Consider the following 26,702-nt stretch of genomic DNA (forward strand, 5'->3'; position numbering starts at 1 on the left):
TGCTCGCTTCAGCCTTCCAAAGTGCTGGGATGACAGGTGTGAGCCACCTTGCCTGGCCCAGATTGGCCTTTAAAAACACAAATGTTGGAAAGCATCCTGGGGAAAGAATGAATGATTTGCATCACCACTGAACTCAGGCCTAAGTGAAAGACAGTCTGGCTTCTGCAGGGTGTCACGGATGTCCCAGTTCTCCAATATGAGAGGGAACTGCACCTTTCTTCGAGGCAATTCTGAAGGCTGGAGAGAAACGGTGGTACCGGAGGCTGCCCCTTGGATCTCATTAGCTAACCTGATGACAGGTGTTGCTGGCACTCCTCAGGAGGAATTCAGGTTGCATCCTTCACTGCAGGAACAAGTCATTCACACCAGATCCATCTCCTTGCACCATCCTGCCACTCTCTGAGGGGGCCGCCGCCAAGTGAGGTAGGAACACATTCACACTTGTGTTTGCAAACTGTCACCTTTATAAAACAGGCAGCGTTTTTCTATTACAATTAAAAACACTTATGTCAAGTTTTGCTTTTAATTAAATCCTGTGCCTTCAACTTGCTAAAGAGCAAGAGGGACAAGTGGCCTGTGTGGTGCCAGAGAAAAATGAGAAAGTCTTATAGGAGCTTCCAAGAAGACTGAAATTTGCTCTGAGAGCTGCTGACCCTAGTTGGAGGCAAAACTTAAAATTCTGTAGCCTTCACTCAGGGAGGTAGGTGAAAACACGGGGAATTTGGAAATCACTATGATTACCAGCCCTGCGCTTTTTTCCTGCCAGTAAAACTCCACCTTTCTTCATCAGGTGGAGATGCTTGGACCCCAGGATATCACTCCACTCTAATATGACTCGAAGGGATCTGCTAAAGGAAAGTTTCCTCTGACCTCATGAAAAAGAGGCAGTTGAAGAAAAACTGTCTGCTCCCACACTGGCTCCTGCTTCCTGCCCCTGACCATGGTGTAACAATGTGATGATTGAAGCTATGGCAGCTATTTTGTGACCATGAGGGCAATGCCAAGAGAATCACAGGGAGGCCAACCCAGAGACATGACATTGTTGAACTGCTGAACAAGTACCAGCATCTTCACACCTCTAGACATATTGTTATGTGAGAAGAACACACCCTTGCTTATTTAAGACAACTTTGTTATATTTCCTATTACTTGTAGCTACAAACTTTTTTTTTTTTTTTGAGATGGAGTCTTGCTCTGTTGCCAGGCTGGAGTGCAGTGACATGATTTCTGCTCACTGCAACCTCCACCTCCTGCGTTCAAGTGACTCCCCTGCCTCAGCCTCCCGAGTAGCTGGGACTACAGGTGTGCACCACCACGCCCAGCTAATTTTTTGTATTTTAGTAAAGATAGGGTTTCACCATGTTGGCCAGGATGGTCTCTATCTCCTGACCTCTTGATTTGCCCACCTCGGCCTCCCAAAGTGCTGGGATTACAGGCATGAGCCACCGCTCCTGGCCGCTACAAACATTCTTAATTGATACAAGGCATGAATCAAGCAGCTGAGTCCATAGAAGGGAAAAGAAAAAGTAGCATTACCTCTGAACCTACTTCCAACTACACTAAGAAGAGACTATAAACGCCTTGCCTGATCCCCATGCTCCGTTCCATATCAGTCTTCTCTAGTCTTCTCTCGTTCTGTATTCCAGCCACAGGCAGCATTCTTTCCGTTTCTCCAGTGTATCATGCTAGTTCTTGCCTCAGGGCCTTCACACAAACTGTGCCCTCCATCTGAAATGCTCACGCCCTACTCTGTGCCTGTCTGTCTTCTTCACATACTCTCATCATTCAGGTCTCAGATCAAATGCTACCTCCTCCCAGAAGCTTTCCCCAAAAATCCATTCTAAAGCAGCCCTGATTTTCCACCTGGCACATATTTCTCTCTGGACTATATTTATATGTTGACTTCTTCACTTTCAGTCTTTCCAATCAACCCTGTGATCTGACAATAGCAGCCCTGTGGATTCATTTGCCATTATTTTCCCCATGTTTAGCACATGCCTGATGCATTTTAGTCCCTCACATGCTTGAATAAAGGAAGGAAATACTGTTTACTGTGCTAGCCACTCTCATTTGTTAGCACACTGCATTCTCTCCATCTGCCCAGGAGGTGAGAATGCTTGTCCCCATTTCAAAGAGGCAAAACCAAGGTCCAAAGAGCTTTAATAATGTATCCAAGATAACATAGCCAGTAAGTGATGGGTCATGATCCAAACACTGGTCTTCTGGTCCTGTGTACTCTCCTCTGCATCAGAATTGCTTCTGGCTGAGCTTTGTCAACTTTATCAGGGGATTATGGGGCAGCATTTCCAAACATGGTCTTGAGGAATCCTGGGCCTATTAGCAGCTTCACAGACAGAAAATAGGGTGCAAATCCTCCATGAGCTGCTGAATTCAAACATCAAGTCCAGCAGTAAGAATCACTTGAACCCAGGAGGTGGAGGTTGCAGTGAACTGAGATCGCGCCACTGCACTCCAGCCTGGGCAACAGAGCAAGATTTTGTCTCAATAAATAAATAAATAACAAAAAAGAAGCAAACACATTTTATTTGGTGATGAAGAATCTTTCCAAAATGCCCAAATATACCTGACAGTTTACAACAGATGAATACTCTGATGGGGTCTTCCTTTAAAGAATGAGGTTTGTATAAGGCCTCTGTAGCTGCTCTACCCTGGGCCCCAAGGATCTCTGACATGCCCTGTAGATGGTGAGGCAGAATAAATCAGAAAAAAAACTCTAATGTTTGGACTTGATACATGCCAATGCCAGAATATCTCACCATGGTGATTTTGCAATGCAAAGCTGCCATGAACTGTTGTACAGGTTTTGCACTGCACAAATCTAGGGGCTGACTGTCTATTATGCAAATGGAGCCCTCAGTGGTATACAGGGCAAACCTACCCAACCACACGTAGCATCTCTGACCATTAAGACCTCTGATTAGTTTGTTGGTGTTTGGTTTTCGTTTAATACAGATTTCTGGGCCACACACCCAGGTCTTAAGCTGAGAATTTTTACTCATATGATACACCAGGTATGTATGATGCAGGTCATCTGCACACCACTCACTGAGAAACCCTCCTAGAAGTGGTTATGATTGGATTTTACAGTAACTCCAAGACAGGAGCTGGTATCCCTAGTCTTCATTCCCTTGTCCAGAAAGAAAGAATGAAAAACATTTGCAGGAATTTAGAGTCCTAGTGAGCCGACTCTCTCAATGTGTTTCTGTTATGTCCTGGCAAAAAGCAGCAGCTAAATTCTGGATCCCAAAATAGGAAGTCAAGTAGGTTGCCTAAGTATGAAAGAAATTCTGTTGTCTAGAGAAAGGGGTAGTCTTCGTTTCAGGGGAAACCCTAGAGTTGGCAAAACCCCTTCAAAATGATTCAGTGGGAAGGTGACTGCTAAGTAGAGGCCCATGCACCCCACTGCGCAGAGATGGCTGTTGTCTACAATCACCAGGATTAACTGCTTGCTGCCTCAACTGCTCAATATGCTTCAGTTCAATCTGCTGGAGGATTTTTTTTCTCCCTCCCAGACATGTATCTTTGACTTCCTAATGGAGGCCAATTAGAACTAGGATTTGTTTCACAGTCATTTTGCTTAATGCATCCTTATCCATAGGAGGGGAGAAAGTGTGTTATCATGTTTATCCATACAAGAAGGAAGGATGAACTCAAAGGGTGTCTCTCTAAATTCTCCAGCCGTCTGAATCACACATCCCTAACATACACAACATGTTTCCCTTCTTCTGCATCTCTGTTTTCGACACTTCCCTAGAGGAGCATCCTCAGACCCCTCTCTGCTTCTTTAAATCTTTTTTCATCTTTTCCATGCCCCACACAATTGATACTTCACAATAAGACGTTCCCTGATGTATCCCAGTGAGAGTTAACTGCTCTATCCTCAGCTCTCCAATTACACAGTGCCCCTCGGTCTTATCCCAATCTGCCTTGGTGCATGGCTGGCCAGCTGTGTACACGCCTGTCTCTTTTGCTAGAGAATAAATTCTGTCTAGGTAGGGCTTGTGCCCAGGTGGGCACTGCAGAAATGTGCGCCAAAGGCAAGCATGCCACATATGACTAAATTCAACTTTCAGCAACGTGGCAATATGATAGGGTCTCATTAATTCATAGTAGTTTGAGGAGATCTCAACTAATGAGAAACTGGGGTAATTTAAAAGAGCAATAGCAGCTGGGCACGGTGGCTCACGCCTGTAATCCCAGCACTTTGGGAGGCCAAGGCAGGAGGATCATGAGGTCAGGAGACTGAGACCATCCTGGCTAACATGGTGAAACCCTGTCTCCACTAAAAATGCAAAAACAAAATTAGCCAGGCGTGGTGGTGGGTACCTGTAGTCCCAGCTACTCAGGAGGCTGAGGAGGGAGAATGGCATGAACCCAGGAGGCAGAGCTTGCAGTGAGCCGAGACTGTGCCAGTTCAATCCAGCCTGGGAGGAAAAAAGTCGTGCCACTTCACTCCAGCCTGGGGGAAAAAAAAAAAAGGCAATAGCTTACTCAGAAAGTCAGACAGAAACTCAAATTAACCCAAGAGTATTATTGAAGACCTTACCTTCTGAATCAGTAAGGATGAAGTAAGTAAGGTTCACCAACCCTCAAGAACATATTAATTATAGCTTATCAGTTAGGCAACAGCAGGTTCTCTGGGTTGCTTCACTTAGAAAGGCAGCCAGGCCTATGGATTAAGAGCTAGTATGTAAAATTGGCTGGACCTGGGCTTTATTTAGTTTTCACTAAACCACATACTAGCTGCATGGCCCTCGGCCAGTCACTTAACTCTCTAACCCTCAGTTTTCTCATCTGTAAAATGGAAATAATTTCTTCCTCCCAGGATTATTATGAAAAGAAATGATGTCTGTAATGCATGTCCCACTGTACTGGGCACATTGTAAGTGCTCAATAAATGTCACTTGCCATTGTAATTATTATTTAATCTGTGAGAGGAAGAGATTTTCTAAATTTAAGAACAGTTTTGACCCTGCTCTGTACCTGTCCTGAAAGGTTTGGGGGGCGAGAAACACCTCATCAGATTGTCAAGCCTCAGGACCCCGGATGTCAGGGACTTATTATGACCGGCTCAGCCAGTGGGGCAGGCTGGCAAAGTGACTGCTGGCAGAACAGTCCCCGTACATATTTGTCCCATTTTCCAATCACAATACTCTCCAGAAATCAAGACGATTAGCCCCTTTTTCCAATGCCCTCATGAGTGAAAACCAAGAGAATTAGAGTTGGCTTCACCCAAACACAAGCTCCCAATATGCAGAAACTCCAGTAAGCTAGGCTCAATTTGATAGAGACCCAAGCCCCCCTCCCTCCTCCCCAGCCAGCACATTTTAAAGACACAAAACCAATCAATAGGGAGCATTCAGAGTTGCTGCCAGTGGCTAGAAGAGAATAGATGCCGAGAAAGTCATAACGATGATAAATCCGGGCTCCGCTCCTCTCTGACTAATGTAGGCACTAAAACACACCATGAATATCCTGCTTTGAAACGTGTCATGCTTCTGAGGGACCAATCAATCTCTGGCTCTCGGTGGACCACATTAAAATAAATTTGTCACTGTGAGTTTATGAAATATTGATGGTGTTTTTTAGTCAGGGTGTTAGGAGGTGGAAAGGTGTATCTGAAGAGGGAGGCAGGGAATGGGAGAGTTAGTTTAATGAATTATCTCCAGGCTAAGAAAGGAAACATATGCAGAGACTGGAGGAAGATGAAGCATAGAAGAAAATACATTGGCGTGGAGAGCAAAAAGCTTCCAGAATGAGAAAGCCCAGAGCAGTGATGCCTAAGCTGTGTTCCAAAACACACAACTAAATGGCTACTCTTGGGAGGGACTTGGGTGAAAATGGGGGTTTCCTGGTAAAATTTGGGAAACTGTATACTCAATCCAAGCCTTGGAGAGACAGGTGCACAATAACATGTTAAAAGTTCTGAGAAGTCCTGCAGTGAAAAAGCTCATCTAACTTTGTTTAACCTAATATTTCCCAAACTTATTTAACATGGCAAAATGAACATCTTACTGAACACTACCTAAAGTTCTACGGAAGCCAGTTTGGAGATACCAGCCTACATCCTTGCAACGCAAACTGTGGTCCATGAACAATCAGCATCGTATCGCTTGAGGGCTTGTTAGCAGGCTCCGTCCCAAACCGACTGCATCAGAATCTGCATTTTAACAGGATCCCAGGTGATTTATGCACAGTGAAGTACGAAAAGTGCTAGTTTAAGTGACCCACCAGAGAAAGAAGACTATATAGGACAAGCTAAGATATGCCTGGTAATGAAGGGCTTCTGTTTGTAGTCCTGACCATGGCCTGCACAGCAGGACCCAGGGACTCTATGCCCTCATCCAGCACTGGGGCTGTGTATCAGCTGAGCAATCACTCGCACTGGCAGAAGCTCAGAAGGCATTTTTAAAATCAGGTGTGCAGTGACCTCTCTTGAAACAAGTGGAAATTATAGACACCCAGTGGTCTTTTTGTATTTGCAAAACCAAGAAACGGAAATACCTCCACCAGCACTATAAAACCTGAATTCAGGTCATCAGCCTGCCCAAACCTCACCAGAAGCCTCAGGCTTGTCACTTGGCCTCTAAAGACATATACCCCAGTGAGAGTTAAAGCTCTATTCTCAGCCTTTGATTTTATCACAATCTGCCTTGGCACACGGCTGACCCACTGTGTACATGCCTGTCTCTTTTGCTAGAGCATAAACTCCTTCTGGGTAGGGTCTGTGCCCAGATGGCCGCTGAGGAAATGTGTTCTGAAGGCAACCATGCCACATATGACTTACTGCTGGTGCCTGCACGTGGAAACTGAGGTGGAGAAAGCCCAGGGATCTCAGCCAGACTACCACTGCTGCACAACAGGTGGGTGCTCAGACTCTGCATCCCAGCTCCGCTGCTTACTTAGCTCTGTGACTTGGCAAGTGACCTCACCTCTCTAAGCCCCGAGCACCAGCTGTCTTGTTCACCTTTGTATTCCAGCGCCCAGCACATGTCTGGCACATAGAATCACTGAAAACATGCTTGATGCATGAATGAGTATACTGTTGAATCTGTGCAATGGGGACATGGCTATTTCCCACCTCTTAGCGTTATTGAGAGAATTCATGGAATTGGGTTAGGAAGGTGCACATCGCAGACATTCAACATGAATCTCTGCCTTATTTATGTATTGGACAGTCCCATGTGGATGATGGAGGGAATTTTTAACTTTTTGCTTGTGTTTTGGCAGCGTGAAGAGAATCTGATGCTGGTCTTTGTTAATTAGTGATCAGTTCTCTGGTAGATCAAGGAGGCAGAACAGGATTCTGCTCCCTCTGGTGGCTTCTGAACTTCTTTGTTCCTCAGAATTGCCCTCTGAGAATTCTTCCCAGAAGACAAATGGTTGGCAGGAACCATGCCACACCCTGCAGAACAACTCCCAAGGCCTCTTGACCTTGGTCCACTGACCCTTAAGAATGACCCTGACACCTTGGAGGTCTGTTTTGGTTCACTAACCCTCAAGAATCTCCAGTGACCCTCAAGAGTCAGCTGGGGAGAGTATCTTGTTCTTTTCTTTCAGCAGCTACTGGCACCCATGGAGGTGGTTTTCTTCCTTCTTACAGATCATGTGACCAGGATAGGACCAAGGTTCAACATACTGCTGGACTCCTCTGCTCCCTCCCCAGGTGTCTGAGCACGCCCAGCTTCAATCCATTCTTCCCTTAAACCCTCAGCTAATTACTCTCTGTGAGTCTCAGTATTCTCCTCTATATAATGGGGAGAAATAAGGTCTACCTAATAATGTTGTGATGAAGATGAAATGAAATAATGCCTGTCATTGATTATTGATTTTGATCAATGGATGTTGGGCTCAAATGAACCAGGCACTCAAGAAATGGTATTAATCATGCAACTGGGTACTGTCATTTTAAGGATTCTTTTTGGCATCAATGCATGGCAAAGAAGACATGCAACAAAGTTTACTAAAAGAATGAAGAAAGGATCCAAAACATCAAGATAGAATATACTGTTTGAGAAGTAGAAATAAAAAGGGTATTAGAAACTAGGAATTATTCAGTGTTTACTACATAACTGGCAAAGTGCTACAACCATTTATATGTGTTATTTCATGTAATCCTTAACAATAATCTCATCAGATAGGTATTATTGTGATTCCAATTTTAGAAATGAAGAAACTGAGACACAGAAAGGTTAAGTAACTCTCCTAAAGCCACACAGCTAGTAAGTGGAGGAGCCGGGATTCAAACTCAGGTCTTTCTGACATAATAAACTAAGCCCTGGGTCACAAAGTTGTATCACTCAGTTCTTTAGAACAGCTAAAGCTGCAACCAATCACTGTCTCCTGTACCAATCTAAAATCAGTACCCAGAAGACTCAAATTTCACTGAAAAACAAAAGGGAAGCCAAGTGTCCCGAGGTTGCTACATTCCACCAGCCACCAGACAGCTCTCTATAACAAAGAGTTATCCAGCTCCAAAACTGATTATCCATTCCGCAGATGTTGATGCAGAGGAAAGAAGTGGTCATGAGGAAAGGTGGGTTTATGTTCTTGGCACCACTTGGCAGCTGTGAGATTTGAGGCAAGTGAGTAAATCTTTCTAAATCTCCCTTTTTTTAATGGCATACAGAGTCATGGTAAGAATTTGGGTAAACTGCCTAGTAAACCAGCCATATTCCCGCATGTATTTCCAATGCCAGGAGCAATGGTGAGTTCCTGGGATACAAAGACCAGGAGAGCAATATCCTTTGCCTGGCAACTTCACAGACCAGGAGGAGGATACTATTGTGACAGCACGGAGGATGGAGCAACCAACTGTGTAATGATGGAGAAGAGAGTGCTGTCAGGGAAGGTTACATCTAAGAGGGCTCTTGAAGGGTAAATAGGAGTTTTCCAGGTAGATAAAAGAGGAAGAAGCACTTTCAGGGAAGACTGTAGATATGAAAGTGTTTTAAAAATGGTAAAATGTTATTGCATTTGCCTCAATGACAACACCACGGGCAACACCATGTCATGAACAGACCAGTTTAGCTCATGCATCCATGTTTAGAAATCTTCGTTGTCATCCATGGTGACCTTCAGCCCCACTGTGAGATTCATTTCCATAGTCCCACTACTGAAATGATAGGATTTCTGACGCACTCCAGCTGTGTCACCAGGGAGGAAGGTTATGTTGGTTGGTTAAGCAGTAGACAGTCCCCATCAGTTAAGTGACAAAATCAGCTCAACCAAGTGACTGTCATTACATTAACACACCAAGTAAATGACTAACCGACCGCCTGACTTGTCAACCAAGCATGCTACAACACTCTTCACAGATTGCAGATCAATTTAGCCACCTCTGTGCCTGAAACCCTTAAGCTTTTTCTGAGAAGTTTCTACATGAGCCATAAATGTGTGCAAAAGCAAAGAAGAATCAAAGTGGCCCTTGATGATCAGCTGCACATGTGCCTAATACCCCAACATGGAGCTTTGGTCAGGTCAGAAGTCCAAGAGACCCCAGGCATGGAGACTGAGCCCCTATCAGCTGGTACTTGGGACCTAAAGTGCCTGGAAGAAGTAACTGGCTGGTACCTGGAAAAGCAAAGTCCAGGAAAATGTGGGAGAAAAATGGAAATATCTGGAGAATACAAAGGACCTGTGTTCTACCAACTAATTCCTGGTAGTAGATTGTATTATTCTTCAAAATATTCACTGTCTTTTGCAGGGAAAAATTCTATGTCTTCCATCCCACTGAGGTTGGATTTGGCTCTATGACCTGTGCTGACCCTTCTTAGGAGAGGATTACATAGTCACTGAGATTTGAGGAGTGTTTGTTACCACAGTGGAACTTAGGCTGAGCTGATATATCCACTCCGGCAGCCTAGAATTAATTTTTGCAAAGAATGACTGTGAGCATTTTTAACATACAGGGATGCCACCCCTAGGAATGAGGCAAAGTCCAAAGAATTTCCAGGAAATGTTCATCAATTTATCTACACTCAGAGCAGTGGTCCTCAATGAAGATCTATTTTGCACCCTAGAACATATGACAACATCTAGGGATATTTTCAGTGGTCATGACCAGGAAGCTGTTACTGGAATCTAGTGAGTAAAGACCAGGGATGCTGCCAAACATCCTACAATGCACAGGACAGCTCTCTACAATAAAGAGTTATCCAGCTCCAAATGCCAGTATTGCTGAGGTTGAGAATCTCTGCCTCCGAGAGAAACCAGGAAGGGGTTAGAAAGAAGTGGGCTATATATCATATTTAACAACACAAGCATGTAACATCTACATACCATTATTAAATTTACAAAGTGTTTGCTCATACATTCTTTCACTTCACCTTTATGGTACTCCTGAAGGATTCATATTTTTATCCTATCTCATCAATGGGGTAACAGAAACCCAAGCAAAATCGTACCTAAGGGCACATTTGTAAGTGGAGAGTCAGAATTCTAGCCCTGTATTGCTACCCTACTCCCCTACCATGTTTCATTAAACCAGGGTTGTTTACAATGTCATTTTCTCCAGGATGTAAATCAATAAATACTCTGTCTCTCATTCAGGGGCAGTGTCTCAAAGATAGATTTGGTTAATTTCTAAATATTTCTAATCCCTTTGAACATGGGGTTCAGCAAAACAGACATACTGCTTGGTTCATTTGTTTTGATAAGGATAGCTTCGTTTTAATTATTTATGATAATACCAAGTACAAACTAGTCAATTACCCTGGTATAGCTTGTCAAAGTAACAATGCCTTGGCGAAGTCTCTAAACCACTGACCTCTTAAAAAAGCTTTGCTGAGAACTGGAACAAAACCATGGCAGGGATTCTTGGTGGAAAATCATCTATTGCCCAACCAACTAGCCAAGCTGCGATGCTGAATGCTCTCTACTGGCGCATTCCAGGGATGCATGAGTTTTCTTGTTGCGTGGGTCTAATCAACAAAGGCTGGCAAAAAGAAAGGCATATCAACAGTGGGAAAACTGTCATCCAAAAATACCAGTGCAAGTCAAATAATTTCCAAAGCATATTGTGCAGTTCCTATTGAGGTCCCATAGCTCATTTGTAGAGAGAACAAAACAAGAGACCATTCACATTAGTCATCTGTGCCCTACCCATTGCCAGGGCTCAGACAAACCTTCCAAATCTATCCAAAGACTTCTCACTACTAATCCTGACAGGTAACTATAGCCTAAAGGCTACGGGGAAGGTAACAATGACAGACATGAATCAATAAATATTCTTATATTGGCATATGGCTAAATATAATTCTTCACCAATATATCTATTACATTTTACAGTGATTATTGTGATTACTACTGCACTTGGAAGATGCTTTTATGGCAATGTATTAATCTGGTAGAAATTAAAGGAGTGAGTGAGTAGTACATGAAATATGTGTGATCCCAGGAATAAATGTAAATGTAAACTTTTTTTTTTTTTTTTTTTTGAGGCGGAGTTTCGCTCTGTCACCCAGGCTGGAGCGCAGTGGCCGGATCTCAGCTCACTGCAAGCTCCGCCTCCCGGGTTCACGCCATTCTCCTGCCTCAGCCTCCCGAGTAGCTGGGACTACAGGCGCCCGCCACCTCGCCCGGCTAGATTTTTTGTATTTTTTAGTAGAGACGGGGTTTCACCGGGTTAGCCAGGATGGTCTCGATCTCCTGACCTCGCGATCCGCCCGTCTCGGCCTCCCAAAGTGCTGGGATTACAGGCTTGAGCCACCGCGCCCGGCCGTAAATGTAAACTTTTTAAGCTACCTATTTATGACCTTAATTTCTGACAATAATTTTAACACAAAGTAATAAAAAGGGACAAGGTAGAGTAGACAGAGCCCATTGGATGTGGAAGACTGATAAGACATTGAGGTCTTCCATCAATTTCTTGTAACAGTGCTTAGGCAGCCTCCTGCAGAGATGAATCCACTAATTGGCATAGTGGATGAAGAGCCTGCTCTGTAGCAGATGCTCTTGACATCCTGCCTAGTATCCCCTTGGCCCACCTGGGTTACCTGCAGTGGCAGATGGAAACATTTCCAGGACACTGGCACTTCCCACCTCTAATGCCTCTTCCTACATCTTTCTTCTCTGCCTAAGGGCTTTATCTATCACTCCTTGAGTGTGTAGTCCTGCTGCAAGCACAAATGTCCCCAGATGCAATCTCCAAATGATGAGGTAGAGGAATCAGTGGACAGAAGTCCCAGCCTCCCCTCTCCAGTGGGAAGACTTTATAGTGTATACCATACTTTATAGTGTATACCATATCTCAGTGGGTCTCCAGCAGAATTGACCCCAAGTGGCCCACAGCTATAATCTTACACTCACCAGCATGCCACTTGTTTGGCTGGTTTGGCTTATTCTTCCTCCCCTGTCCTTCTTTCCCTACTTCCCCATTTTCTGGGATCATCCTCCAGATAAACAAATGAGCTTGCATCTAAGTCCTCCTCTCAGAAGGATGTGAACTAAGACCCTACCTTCCTATAAGATAAAAACAGAACTCTAATCCTCCTTGAGTTTCAAGGATTTTTTTAAAAATATATGATAGACTAGGGTGAACTGGAATAAAGCCAGGTAGCAGGGAGGAATCATGAGCTGGAGAACGCATGCTGAGAAGAGACATTAAAATAAAGAGGCCAACGCAGCCTTGAATGCCTAAGGGATGAAGGGAGTCTGCCTCCACGTAGAAGGATAAGGCTAATTCCAGCCTTCCACTTGACCTAAACTTCCCCTTCGCAAAAGATGATTTTCCACCAAGGATCCCCACCATGGTTTTGTTCCACTTCTCAGCAAAGATTTAAGAGGTCAGTGGTTTAGAGACTTCTCCAAGGCAAGTGGAAGCAGCAGCAGCTACCCCGTGTTTATTACTTCTTTTAGTTTCCTCTGAGAAAACTGCCTCTCTTCATTGTGAGTATCTTTTGTGGGAGGGTTATTAGAGGTGACCACTTCAACTTTGGGAAGCCAAAGAGAAATGATTCTCCTCCTTCTAGCCCAGCACAGTCAGGAGTAGGGGCAGGCTTGTGGAGGAAGGTTAGAAGGCTTACACTGTCCATGGGGACTTCTAATCTAGGGAGAACAAGGAAGAGGTGGAAAGAAATGGCTAGAGTCCATTCACTGATGTAGAGCACAGGGGCCCCAACCAGATCCTTCTTCCCATAAAGCGATTGTTGGGCTTCCCGATTCATGTATCTACAAAGCTCTTAGCTAGCCTGGTCCATGATGCCTGACAATTCTGAGATCCCAAACATCCTGCCAACAGATTTCCTTTCACCTAAATGCAGTAAAGTTTCTTTCTGCTGTTTATAACCTGGAATCTTAATTGTTATTTGCATATTTGCAATATGAGCATTTGGGGTGGGAAGCTATGTGTCGGGGGAGGGTGGGAAAGGATAAGGAAGTAGAGAGAGAGGAGGGGAGGTAGGAAATAGGAAAGAAGGTAGACCACTGAAAAAGTTTTAAAATGTAAGAATAAGAACTGGAAAATGTTTTTGGAGCCTGGACAGTTTTGCAATAAGACATTCATCAAATGGAGCATAAACCAGAAGGAGGAAGTGTTCTTTGTCCTTGTCACCTCTTGGAACCATTATTGCCTGGATAGTTAAAGGAGATGCACCTTGAAACCACTAGGAACACACAGCTCCAACAGAGCCATCAAATTACAAAGTCCCAGTGCAGCTAACCACAGCATCCAGCATCACATAATGCAGGAAAGTCCTTTTACTCACTCCACAAGAGGGATGACAGCATCAGAGCTGGGTACACAAATCCAGTGTTAGGGCCCACACCTGAAACAGCTACCCTTGGGGGTGGGCATTGCTGGTGGCACTCTCAGGGAGATAAGACAAGATGCTGTAAAGTCAAGGTGTGGCTTAGTCATCCCATGTTTATCTGGAAAAGGAGAGAATGACAACAGGACTGATTTATGAACACATGGAAGCTTCTCTAGAAATCCCCCAAGCCATTTGGAAAGCCGAAGCATGGAAGAGACTGACCTTTCTATAATCAAGTAGGTGGGATTTGAAGCTTCCCAGCTCTTTACTGCAACTGCATCCAGTGACTAACCAAGGCAGAGTATTCGGGTCAATGTCAAAGGCAGAGTTCTTGAGTAAATTGCCTGGCCCCCTCGAACTTCAGTTTCCTATTCTATAAATTATATCACCACCTATCTCATTAGGCTGTTGTAGGGCTTCAGGGAGATGACATATATGTATTTAATAATACATATTGTTGTTGATATATATTGTTGTATATTATATATGTTGTTAGAGCCTCATCTCAAATACGCACTGAACTAAATCTTAGATTAACGACTTACATGAAAGAAGGAAACAGAAGCTCAAAAGGACGGGGCTGAGAATGTGGTGCATGCCATCCCAAGATCACCAGGCTGAGCCAGATGACTTTATGAGCTGGACAGCAAACCATCTTTCATGGTGGCTCCATCTTCCTCCTTCCCAAAGCTGCAGTCTCATTTAGAGGATTCCCTCTCCCAATAAAGGAGGCCTGTTCTGCTATTGAGGTAATATAAGGAGATCTATGCCAAACCCACCAAAAACATCTCAGCTCAGCCTCTAGGAGAAAACTGAAATCAATATTGATCTAATCACATAATTCACTAAGAATAAATGTGAAGAAATAAATTTCAAAAAATATTGATAGACCTAACTATAAAAATTAAAAATTCGAAAACATACTGAGAAAAAAAATTCCAACATATATGATGAAGAGTTAATATCCTTAAGGTTACGGGTTAGATCACTCTTAAGAGCAGTAAGAAAACAAATGCTGCATTAGGGAAACATGATCCACAGACAGACAGAGAAAGTTTACGTAAGAGGAATGATAGCCAGGAGCAGTGGCATGCGCCTATAATCCCAGCTACTTGGGAAGCTGAAGTGGGAGGATCACTTGAGCCCAGGAGTTCAAGGCTGCAGTGCACTATGATTACACCTATGAATAGCCACTGCACTCCAGCCTGGACAACATAGCCAGACTCTGTCTCAAAAAAGGAGGAGGAGAAGAACTATAAATGACAAAGATTTAAAAGGTTCATCATACTAATAATCAAAGAAATGCTAATTAAGACAGCAATGTGATTTCATTTGTAATCTATTAAATTTGCAAAGATTAAAGAAAACTCAGTGTTGGTGACAGTTGAGCAAGCTAGATACTCATCGATTGCAGGTGGGAGTATAAATTAGCACAAATTCCTAAAGAGTAATTTGGCAATCTGTATCAAGGATGCTGAAAAATTATTCATGCCTACTTAACAATTTTATCCTAAGGAAATAATTAGAAATGTGAACAAATATTTATTTACAAATGTGTTCATCATGATATGACTTATAGTGGCAAACAAATGGATCAACCTGACTATGAAACAATAAAGAAATTAGTTAATAGCATATGGTTCACCCATATTGTGGAATATTATGAAGTCAATAAACAACATACTTTGGAATACATTAAAAAACAGGTTACAGAACAATATATAATATGATCCCACTATGTAAAAAATGAAATTATATTTACACATATTGTGTATGTATAGAAAAAGGATTGATGTTTTCTACTCCAAAATGTATGTTGTGGTTAATCTTAAGAAGTGGGATTATAAAATTAATAGGACTTACACCTGCTTGATGTTAGCAGCAAGAAATAAGGAGGACTGACACATGGACCTAGTCAGATGGAAACTCAGAACCTTCAAAATGCAGGATTTTTTCTTAATGAGACCCTGACCTCATGAGACTGTAACATTTGGGTTACATAAATTTAAGAATGGATAAAGGGATGTGAAAGTAAATATGAGGGAAATTTTTAATTAATACAGAAAATACTGCACAGCTGTATACCAATGGTCTTGATTTAAAAAACTGTAATTTCCTAGAAAAATCACAATGTTATAATGACCAAAATTAATTAAATAAATATTAAGAAATCTGAATACACTGATTCTGATGGAAGCTCTGGCCTATAGAATAAAGTAGGGGCCAGAAATAAGTGGTTAACTATTGAAAATAAAGAATCAAAATAGGTATCATTTGCAAATACTATTATTATAAATTTAGAAAATATAATACAAAAATTTGAGAAACTAATGAGAATTTATTATATCTCATTAGATGACAAGATACAAAATAAATGTATATAAATCTATACTTTTCTGACTTTCATTGACTTTTATAAATGAAAAATATTCAATCCATAGTAGCAAAGTCACTGAAAATTACTCAATTACTCAGTGGTCAAAGAGCAGTTACTCTTAATGTCAGGGTGACATGTTGTTTTTCCTAATTCTAAGCTCTATATTTTAAGAACTTATGGGTAACATCATCATCTGAAACATATTGAAGAAAACCAAGGTTTTGTCCTCATTTCCTATTTGATTAAACTCAAACTTTTGCTTTTTCCCTTGTTTTGAAATTCCCTAATAATGAAACTCAGACACTTGGAAATCAACCACTGCTTTCCTTAGATCTTATGTAAATATCTGAGTGGTGGTTCTCCAGGACATAAAAATTGGTCACCCAAGCTCTCCCATCTTTGAAAATTCAGCAGTCTATTGCAATGTCAACAACAACACTGTCACAACTCACTCTTCTACCTGTGGCTAGAAATTGTCTTGCGGCATTTTTTTGTGAGGTACTTTCTGAATCCGAAGACATTAAAACATGTGAGACAGGGAAGCATGCATCTTAGAATTAAGGAAGGGGGTTATCCTAGAAATTTAACAAACACGATCAACTTATATAAGATCCTATGAATAGAAGAAAGGGGCAATCAAATCTGGTTGCACCTACCAAACCAGTAATGGGGATATTTTATGATAAAGATTCTGGTGATAATATTAATGATGTTGGTAATAGTGAAGAAAATTGATGGGGAGGAGTAGAGGTGAGTAAAGAAATGGTCATGGATGAGTAGCATTGGGATGGGCGTCGGGATAAGAATAGGAACAAAAATGAGTGACAGTAGCCATTGGGATGGCCATGGGAATGGGAGATAAGAATAGGAACGGGAATGGATGACAGTGCGCATTAGGATGGGAGTGGGGATGGGAGTGGGAATGGGAGTGGGGATAAGAATAGGAATGGGAATGGGTGACAGTGGGCATTAGGATGAGTGTGGGAAAGAGAGTGGGGATAAGGATAAGAAAAGGAATGGGTAACAGCGGGCATTAGGATGGGTGTGGGGATGGGATTGGGGATAAGGATAGGAATGGTAATGGGTGGGCATTGGGTTGGGAGTCGGAAAGATGAAGAGGAAGGGAAAGATGAGCACACATCATACACATCATTATTATTAGGGTAAAGTGTCTTCGTGGATGCCTGAAAGAAAGGAAAATCTCTCCAGATTCCTTTTTTCTCCCACCTAAGGTATCATGGGTGTGTTAAAGGAAGCATTAAGCTTCCGGTGCTTCTCCCTAGTCCTCAGAGCAACGTTCTCAAATCAGACTCCTCTCATCCCAGATGACCCAAGAATGCTTGTTATTTGATCTTTCTGAGAGAACTTCTGATCCAATTCCAATCTGGTAAATAGGTTAGTCTTGTAACTTGCTGTGTCTTTGGCCTCAGTTACACCCAACCAGTGGTGAACATATAAGTGAGTGAATATCTTATTAGATCACTTTCAGAGACATTAAGTAGAAGGAAAGCTGAAAAGTCTTGTGTAGACTTCAGATGCAGGTTATGGGGAAGAAGGACATGGAGGAACCTTCATTTGACACATGTATCCCAGACCTGTCCTCTGCATTTTATGTACATGTTCTCATTTAATTCATCCAACCTTATATAACATACAAATATTTCCACTTTACAGATAAGGAAATTGGGACTCATAGCCTCTCTTACTCAGCTGTTTACCCACGGAGGCAGGAACCGAGACAGTTATGCACAGCAGTCTATCCCCAGGGTCTAACCCCTGGCTGCCACATAGTAGGTACTCAGTGACTAATCATAAAATTAGATATTGCAACCTAAGGACATACTATTGGCAGAGGCAGGACTGCCAAATGGCAGAGGCAGGACTCCCACCCAAGTCTGGCTCTTTCCTGTGCTATTTTTCCAGTACATAGTTGAAGATTTTAGATTTCCCTGGGTTTTCAAAGGAAATTCTTATGAAATCAAAACTTTTCCTGTGTTGCCTGTCCCCTCTGGAAGCATCCTGGGATGCTTTGAGGGGAAAGGCAAATGGGGAAAATGAAATTGAAGAGCAGGAGCCACTCCAGACATGACGGAGGTCCCCACAAATATTCCCCGTGGGCCTCATTACACATTTGAGCAAACATTACCTTCACTCACAGCTAAATTTCCTGTTTGCTTGGCTGATCAATTCCTCATCAAATTTTAATGCGGGGTTCAAACCGTCTGTGGTGTTTTAATTAGGCCTAAGATTGCAAAGTGTCTGAGGCAGGGCTGAGCCTCATCCAAATCCCACTTCCCATTGCGGTGTTGCCAGGAGGGGTGGGGGGCTGAGCAGAGCTGGGCTGGGCTGGAGCCAGACACTCGGCAGACCCTGTTCCTAGGTGCACTGTGCTCTCTAGTGGTGGCAATCTGCAGAGAAATGGGCTGTGCAGCCCCAGGGACTTGGAGCCCTCTCCTGATTCCTTCCAAGCCCTGAGAGTTTATAAGCTGCCTTACCTGCTTTCCTGCTTCATCTCTCTTCCTTACCTACAAAACAGAGCATCATAGTGGCCTTATGGAACTGACAAACACTAATCAACACAACTAGTGTGCCTGGTGCTATGCTAGGAGGTGATAGAAGAATAAGACACAAGACCTGCCTTCAAGTAGCTCATAATGGAGAAGACAGTTGTACATACAATTTGACATGATGGATGGTGTAGCTGGGACATTTATGTGACACTGGTGATGGATGCCAGGAGGACAGACCCAGTGCTCAGGTCATTAGAGGGTCTGGTGGGCCTCCAGAATATCAGAAACCAAAGTGACTCTTTTCAGAGCCAGAGGGTGAACCAGGTAGTCAGGACATAAGGATATTGACAGACATTGATCAAGATAGATCAATGGATAGATCTCAATGTCCAACAACCTTCCCCCCTTCACACTCACTTCTCCACGTTGACCCTTCCTCAGCTCTGATCTTCAGGAGGCCTGCCCCAAAGATTTGCTCCTGCCCCTGACAAAATATATCAGGATGTCCCAAACTAACCACCTAGAAACTGTGCCCCTTGGAAGGCCTCCCTCCTTGTCCAGCCTGGGCCACTCACAGTTATAGTTCATTTGCACTTTAGGATAGCCAGTGTCCATTACCATATTCAAGGCTCTGAGAAGTCCTGCAGAAAAGGAAGCTGGATCATTTTGCTTAACTCTGTGTCCTACAGGCTTACTTGTATACAGAATACTAGTTAACATCTTCCTCTGTCTCTAATGCTTTCTGAATCTATGCCCTCCACAAGAAGACCCACGCCTGGTCAGGACTAGCTACATTTTCCAAAGGGCAGTTATCACCACTAGTATGTCTAAGTGATTTTTAATTTAATGTCCTGATGCTATCAGTCCTGAGAGCAAAATGCAACTTGATAAAAGACAGCTCTGATGGGGACCACATAGGAAAGTTCAACAGAATAGTGAGAAGTTCACTAAGTTCACTGAGAAGTTGCCCAAGTTCAACAGAATAGTGAGAAGAAACAAAGACCTATTTGAAAGTTCAAGGATTGATGCTCTTACTAGATTTGGGGAGGAAAATGGTGAAATTCATGTTTGATTGAAATTACTAATGTTTCTAAGGCATTTACTGATAGTAGAATGTAATTAGCTGAATTCAGTGGTTTCCAAACTTGGCTGAGTGTCAAAATCACCTGGAGCATTTTTTAATTGTGCCAATTCCTGGGCTCTATCCCTCGATACTCTGATTCCATAGAACTGAGGTATTGCTGATGCTGCCAGTTGCAATAACACATTTGAAAATGATTGCTACATTTCACTATTTCCCTCAACTCTGTTCTGTGAAAAACCAGCTCCACAGGATACTAACACATCTTACCCAAAACAGTTCCATTTTAATAATGTTGAGCTCACAGTGTGTGCCAGACACTTTGCTAAGATGAAGATAGAGATGAGAGAGAGTCATCTCACTTGATCCTCACTTGATCCTTGACCCTCAGTAAGATTATCTTCCACTTTCTGGACAAGGAAACTGAAGTATAGAGATGGATGGCTTTCCCACGGTCACGCAGTAAATAGTACCATCCCTGGAGAGGTCAACGATGATGTCCCACTGCTGGCTGATTGGACGGTGGTGTCATTCACTGAGATGAAAACAGGAAACGAAGCTGTTATGGGAATAAAGGGAAGAAGTTGGTGTGTTTGGTTTCAGACACTCTGAGTTTGAGGTGACTATGAGATATCCAGATAGAAATGTCCACCAGGAATTAAATACATGGGCTAAAGACCATGGAGAAGATTTAGACTACAGTTAAAGAGCTGAGAGTTGAGGATGTTTAGATGGTAGTTGAGACCATTCTGGGCCTCCATTTCCTCTTTCCAAAATGTAAGATATCAGCTATCATCAATACGCCTTATATTGGTTCCTTACTAAGTTCAATATAGAATTACCATATGATCCAACAATTCCACTGCTAGTTATATGCTCCAAAGAATTGAAAACAGGTGTCCAAACAAAAATTTCTACACAAATGTTCATAACACCACTATTTACAGTAGCCAAAAGGTAAAAACAACACAAATGTTCAAAAACTGGTAAATAGGTAAACAAAATATGGTCTGTTCATACAATGAAATATTATTCAACCATAAAAAGGAATGAAGTACCAATGCATGCTACAACGTGTATCAGTGGATGATAAACGCTGATGAACCTTTGAAACATTATGCTTAGTGATGGCTAGGCACAGTGGCACACACTTGTAATCCAAGAGCTTTGGGAGGCCAAGAAGGGAGAATCACTTGAGTCAAGGAGTTCAAGACCAGCCTGGGCAACATAGTAACACCCATCTCTACAAATTTTTTTTTTTAATTAACCAGGCATGGTGGTGCACACCTGTAGTTCCAACTACTCAGGAGGCTGAGGTTGGAGGTGCTCTTGAGTCCAGGAGTTTGAGGCGGTAGGAAGTGAGCTAGATCATACCACTGCACTCCAGGCTGGGCAACAGAGCGAGACTAGCAAAATTGGATGTCATCCTTGACATAAAATATAGTCTGCTTCTGATGTACAAAAAAGAAACTACATTATTTCTGGTTCATATAAAAACCGTATGTGTGCATGAAATGTGGGGAGAGGAATGAATAGATTCATACAACCTTCAATTACTAAATTTGCCCTCTCAGAGCTTACATTCCAGTGGACAGCCCACTTAAAGAAAGTGAACACCTGCCGCCCAATCGATTCCTCTTCATGTCTTCCCTCCTCATAAATAGCTCCTGTAAAGACTAGGTTGCTCAAGCCAGAAACAAGAGAATCATCACTGTCAACTCCCTCCCTCTCACCTCCACCCCCAATCCATCAGCAAGTTCTGTCAATTCCATCTCAAAAATCTATTTCAAATCTATTCACCTTTCTTTCTTTCTCTGTTGCCGCCACTCTCCATCAAGTCACTTTCACCTCTTGCCTGCAGTGCAACAACCTCATCAGGGGTCTCCTTGCTTCACTTTTGTGTTCTACCATCCATTCTCTATGCACAGTAGCCAGAGTAGACTATTTTTTCCAAAAAAAAAAAAAAAAAAAGAAAGAAAAAGAAAAAAGAAATAAATTCTGATTGTGTTACTGCCTCTGCTTAGAAACAGTCAATGACCTCTTTTTGCTTAGAATCCCAAATCCCAAATCCGGCTTCCTTTTTCTTTCTAATGGATAGGCATGGGCCCTTTGAGGACCCAACCTAAGAACAAACTTACTGCAAAGAGGTAATATGGCCCACTTTCTGCTTCTTATTCTAACTGGAGCCATAAGCCAGAGAAGAGGGTTTTCATATTTTCAGTGGTCATGTGCATAAATTCAAGGCCACAGAAGTCCTGGGTGTGTGTAGTCACCTGCTCAGGCTACCAAAACAAAGTACCTCAGACTGGGTGGCTTAAGCAACAGGAATTTATTTCCTTATAATTCTGGAGGCTTGCAGTTTGAGATTAAGGTGTCAGCAGGATTGGTTTCTTCTGAGGCCTCTCCCCTTAGTCTGTAGACGGCTGCCTTCTCCCTGTGTCTTCCAGTGGGTCACCCCTCTGTATTTATCTGTGTCCAAATTTCCTCTTCTTAAAAGAACACCAGTAAGATTAGATTAGGGCCCACCCTAAGACCTCATTGTAGCTGAATCACCTCTTTAATGGCCCTATATTCAAATACAGTCACATTCCAAGGTACTGAGAACTAGAGCTTCGAAGCATGAATTTGAGAGAACACAGTTTAGCCCGTAATAGTCTGCAGTATAATCATAGTGGTCACTTAAGCAATTAATTCAACCTCTCTGAGGTTAGGCTGTCCTTGCAGAGAGATACTACCTGCTTCTCTAAGTGGCAAGGATCAGAGATGATCCATGTAAAACACCCAGCTGGGAACCCAGCATGGAGTCAGCACTTGATTCTCAGGGATTTTCATCCAAGACCATTGTACATGGAAGTTTCCTTGTGGCAAGCTAGAATCAGACCACACAGCCAGCTACAAAGGGTTAAGGCAGCAAACATACTTATTGACTGGAGCTTCTTGGCGGGCCCAGGGAAGCGTGACTGATTGGAAGCCTGTTTAGAGGAGGAGCCCGCTTTGTGGGCCCGAAATAAATTAGAACCTGTCAATAGCTCAGATCCTGGAGCATCGACAAAGTCTGCAGTCTCAATAGGCAATTAACACTTTACAGGGGCCATTACCCAGCGGCCTCCCTGCATTTTACTGCACATTTTCTGCCATCAACTCTGGTATTGAAGCTTCTAAATAAAAACATAAAAATGAGCTAGAACAGACCAGCATTTTGCCTGGCTGGAGTTATGGTGCCCACATGCAGCAAAGAGATCATATTTCCTCTCTCCTTCCTAACTGGGCTCTAACTCCCCTGCATCCCCAGTCCTGCATGAACATGTGCACATGCACACACACAGACATGAGCACATGCGCATGCAGGCCATCTTCTGAGTGTGCCACAGGAGGCACTGGAGCATGGATACTGGGAGGAGGACGTGGTCTGGAGTCAAACTGCCTGAGTTCGAAGCCTGACTCCAGCACAGTGGACTGGGGGTGGAGGTGAGAGGGAGGGAGTTGACAGTGATGATGCTCAGCACATTAACTGTGTGGTCTTGCACAAATTGTTATGCCTCAGTTTCTTCATCTGTACAATAGAGCCTACATCACAAGACTTTCATGAAGATTAGGTGATTTTAGCACAATACCTGGCACATAATAGACCTCAATAATGTTAAAGGGATCAGTACTGTTGTTGCCACTATCATCAATGGGAGGAGCACGTTCAACATCAACACTGAACATATCTAACTGCACGGATCATTGTAATCCCCAAGGCCACTCTGCTTCTGCTCCTTTCCTTTGGTTTCTGCCACTGTCAGTGCCTTGACTGAGCAAGGCATATGCTCACCCTGCTGAACAGAGCCCCTCACACACTTCCTCTGACTGCCCATGCCCGTTCTCTCCTAGGAAGCCAAGTTCCACCCCAAAGCTGACTGCCTTTGGATCACCAGGAGTTAAATCCACAGATGCAAATTCAAAGCAATAACCAGGAACTCTGTGAGGTTCCAGTCTGTGGGAACCTCATTGCAAACTCAAGATCTCAGAGAAGACTGTGGGGCTATTGGATTGGCCAGAAGCATTGCCTTTGAGGAGGATATGCAGGATAAAATGCCCCAGTGAGGATACTGGCAGCACCATCAGGAGCACATTGGGCTCAGGAGCATTCAGGGCCATTCCTAACCTGAAGTCTGCAGCAACAATTGCTGTCACTTGATGCCAAGGATATCATGGAGCCAGAGCTGGAAGACATTACCATCCAGTCCAGAGCTGGTGCACTGTGCCCATGGAGCCCCAAGAAGGTGGGATGGAGGTGCAGCTTGCTCCAGGTGCAGTGGCTCATGCCTGTAATCCCAGCACTTTGAAAGGCCAAGGCGGGCAGATTGCCTGAGGTCAGGAGTTCAAGACCAGTCTGGCCAACATGGTGAAACCCTGTCTCTACTAAAAATACAAAAAAAAAAAAAAAATTGGCTGGGCATGGTGCCATGCACCTGTAATCCCAGCTACTCGGGAGGCTGAGGCAGGGGAATTGGTTGAACCAGGGATGCGGATGTTGCAGGGAGCCAAGATCATGCCACTGCATTCCAGCCTCGGCAACAGAGCAAGACTCTGTCTCAGGAAAAAAAAAAAAAAAAAAAAAAAAAATCCAGGTTTGTTTTTTGTCACTGGACAGCACACAAGAGTATCCTCTACTAAGGCCCTACAAACAGTGGTGGGGCCAAAGCTGAGGCCTCTCCTTCCAGATTCATCACCTCCCCAAGAACTAGAACTTTCTCTGCTCTCACCTTTCTGCCTCTATGTATGTCATTCCTCCTTTTCAAGGTCCTTATTACTCCTCTTCCAAAATCCTGCCCATTCTTCCAAGCTCACCTCTTCCCTATGGCTTTGCTAGCATAACTTATACTTATTGAATGAATGTCACTCTACTTATTCACATGTATGTGAAATGGACTCTAGGCTGTGTCCAAGATCCCATGAACAACTTCATGGGCATCAACGGGGTTGCAATGAGAGATCATCCCATAAAGATACATACAGTCAATTCAGATACAAGGAGTTGCTTGGTAAGGTGGAAATTAAATTAAATTCTTTCAGGAAAGCAGCTGAGGACTCTTCTCTATCAAAGGAGACCAGCAAAGCACTCTGCAGCTCTCTGCTTTCTCACTTCTTGGGGGTTACTTGGGTGTCCCTTGTAGTTAATGCAAGTTAAGTCCAAGGAGACACTTTACCCTGGAGAAAGAGGATTCTTCTCACCTGACAAAATGTACTTTCCCAAAGCTCCGAGGAATACAGAAACATCTTTGTAAGGGAGAAATGAATCAATCTGTCAAGGAGCAGAAAACTTTGTAGAAAGGGGATTGAAATCCTGAACTGAACCTAGGAAGTAGATTCGACATTAGAACAACTTTGAGTTGACTGAGGTGGTTGCTGAGGGTGGTAAAAGAATCAGAACTAGAGAGATGGTATCATGAGAAACAATGACTAGCCATTGTTGCTGGACTTGAAAATGGAAGGGGCCACAAGTCAAAGAATGTGGGCAGCTTCTAGAAGGTGAAAAAGTCAAGGAAGTGGATTCTCCTCCAGAGCTTCCAGAAGGAATGCAGCCCCACCAACACCTTGATTTTAGCCCCCTAAGACCCATCTCAGGCTTCTGACTTCCAGAAGTATAAGATAATAAATTTGTGTTGGTTTCAGCAACCAAGTATGAGATAAGCAATACAGATCTTGGTACCTAGAAGTAGGGTGTTGCTGTAACAGCTAAAAATGTGGAAGTGTCTCTTGTGATACAGAATGCAGAGGTACCAGGGTGTGTGTGAGGGAAAGGAAAGAAGTGCAGATCTCATTCTAAAAGAATGAAAGGCTCACAGTTAGAGCTGGTTTGGAGTCAGTCGCACTCTCCCCTGCTAGTCATTCAGGAAAGAAGCTTCCCACAAGTTGGAATTCTCAGAATTGCCTCCATACTGAGCACAGATAAGTCACATTCTCTGATTTCAGGGTTTGCCACTTCTGTACAAAACAAGACAATTTTGACTCTGTTTTCCCATTGTACATGCCCTGGGAGGCACTACGTAGCCTGCCTCAGAGGCAGTAAGTAAAGGGTTAAGCTTCTCCCTGACTAATGCAAGTGTCCTGTCATCTCTCTATGGGGCAGAAATCAATGAAGGCTGTTTTCATCCAAGTAAAAATAAATCTTAATCACCTTTGTAAAGGAGGAGAAGATAAGCAGACAGCGTTCTAAAAATGGATTCCCCTAGTTAACAACTGTTAAGTGCTATTTCTTAAACAATACCAAAGATGACATCACATTCAGGTTATAGGGTGGACATCATCCACTGCTGATTAGGGAGTAATTGAAAGGGGGAAGGAAAGGAAATAAAGATATATAAATAGTTTCAAAAACTGTATTGAAAGAGCTCTCAGAATGTGTGAGGCATATAAGAATGAGCAAGCCAGCAACACATCTCTAACATGGGTGGCTAGCAGGTGTTGACACCAGAGAGGATATCCAGGTACCCTCACATTTCTCCATCATTATGTCCTAGGCTGGACATGCTGGACAGACTGTGTTACTCACCCACATAGCCACATGAAACCATAAAAATCCTCAGCCACGTGCTTTCTCTTGTCTCATATTACCACACCTCCTGTGCTTTTCCTAAAATCTTTATAGTACAGCTTCCAACTTCCCTCCTCTCTGCTACTGAAAATGCCTATTTGAGGGTTCTCAGTGGTTCTGTTTTCTATGGTAGATTGTATTGTTGTTGGAATTATTTACCCTTCTATTGTCAGTCAAGGAAGTATACATTTTCATCCCATTGACTTTGTTTTTGGCCATGTGACATGCTTTGACCAATGGCAGGTGAGCATATGTAATATATACCATATCCATGAAGTTAAGATGTGTTGCAAGTTTCTACCTGATCTCTTGCTCTCTTTCTGTCATGAAGATGGTATGTTCTAGATTAGGATAATTCCTTCTGCTTGGGTTCCAAAAT

This window comes from Chlorocebus sabaeus, chromosome 2, assembly GCF_047675955.1.
Source record: "Chlorocebus sabaeus isolate Y175 chromosome 2, mChlSab1.0.hap1, whole genome shotgun sequence".
NCBI lineage: Eukaryota > Metazoa > Chordata > Mammalia > Primates > Cercopithecidae > Chlorocebus > Chlorocebus sabaeus.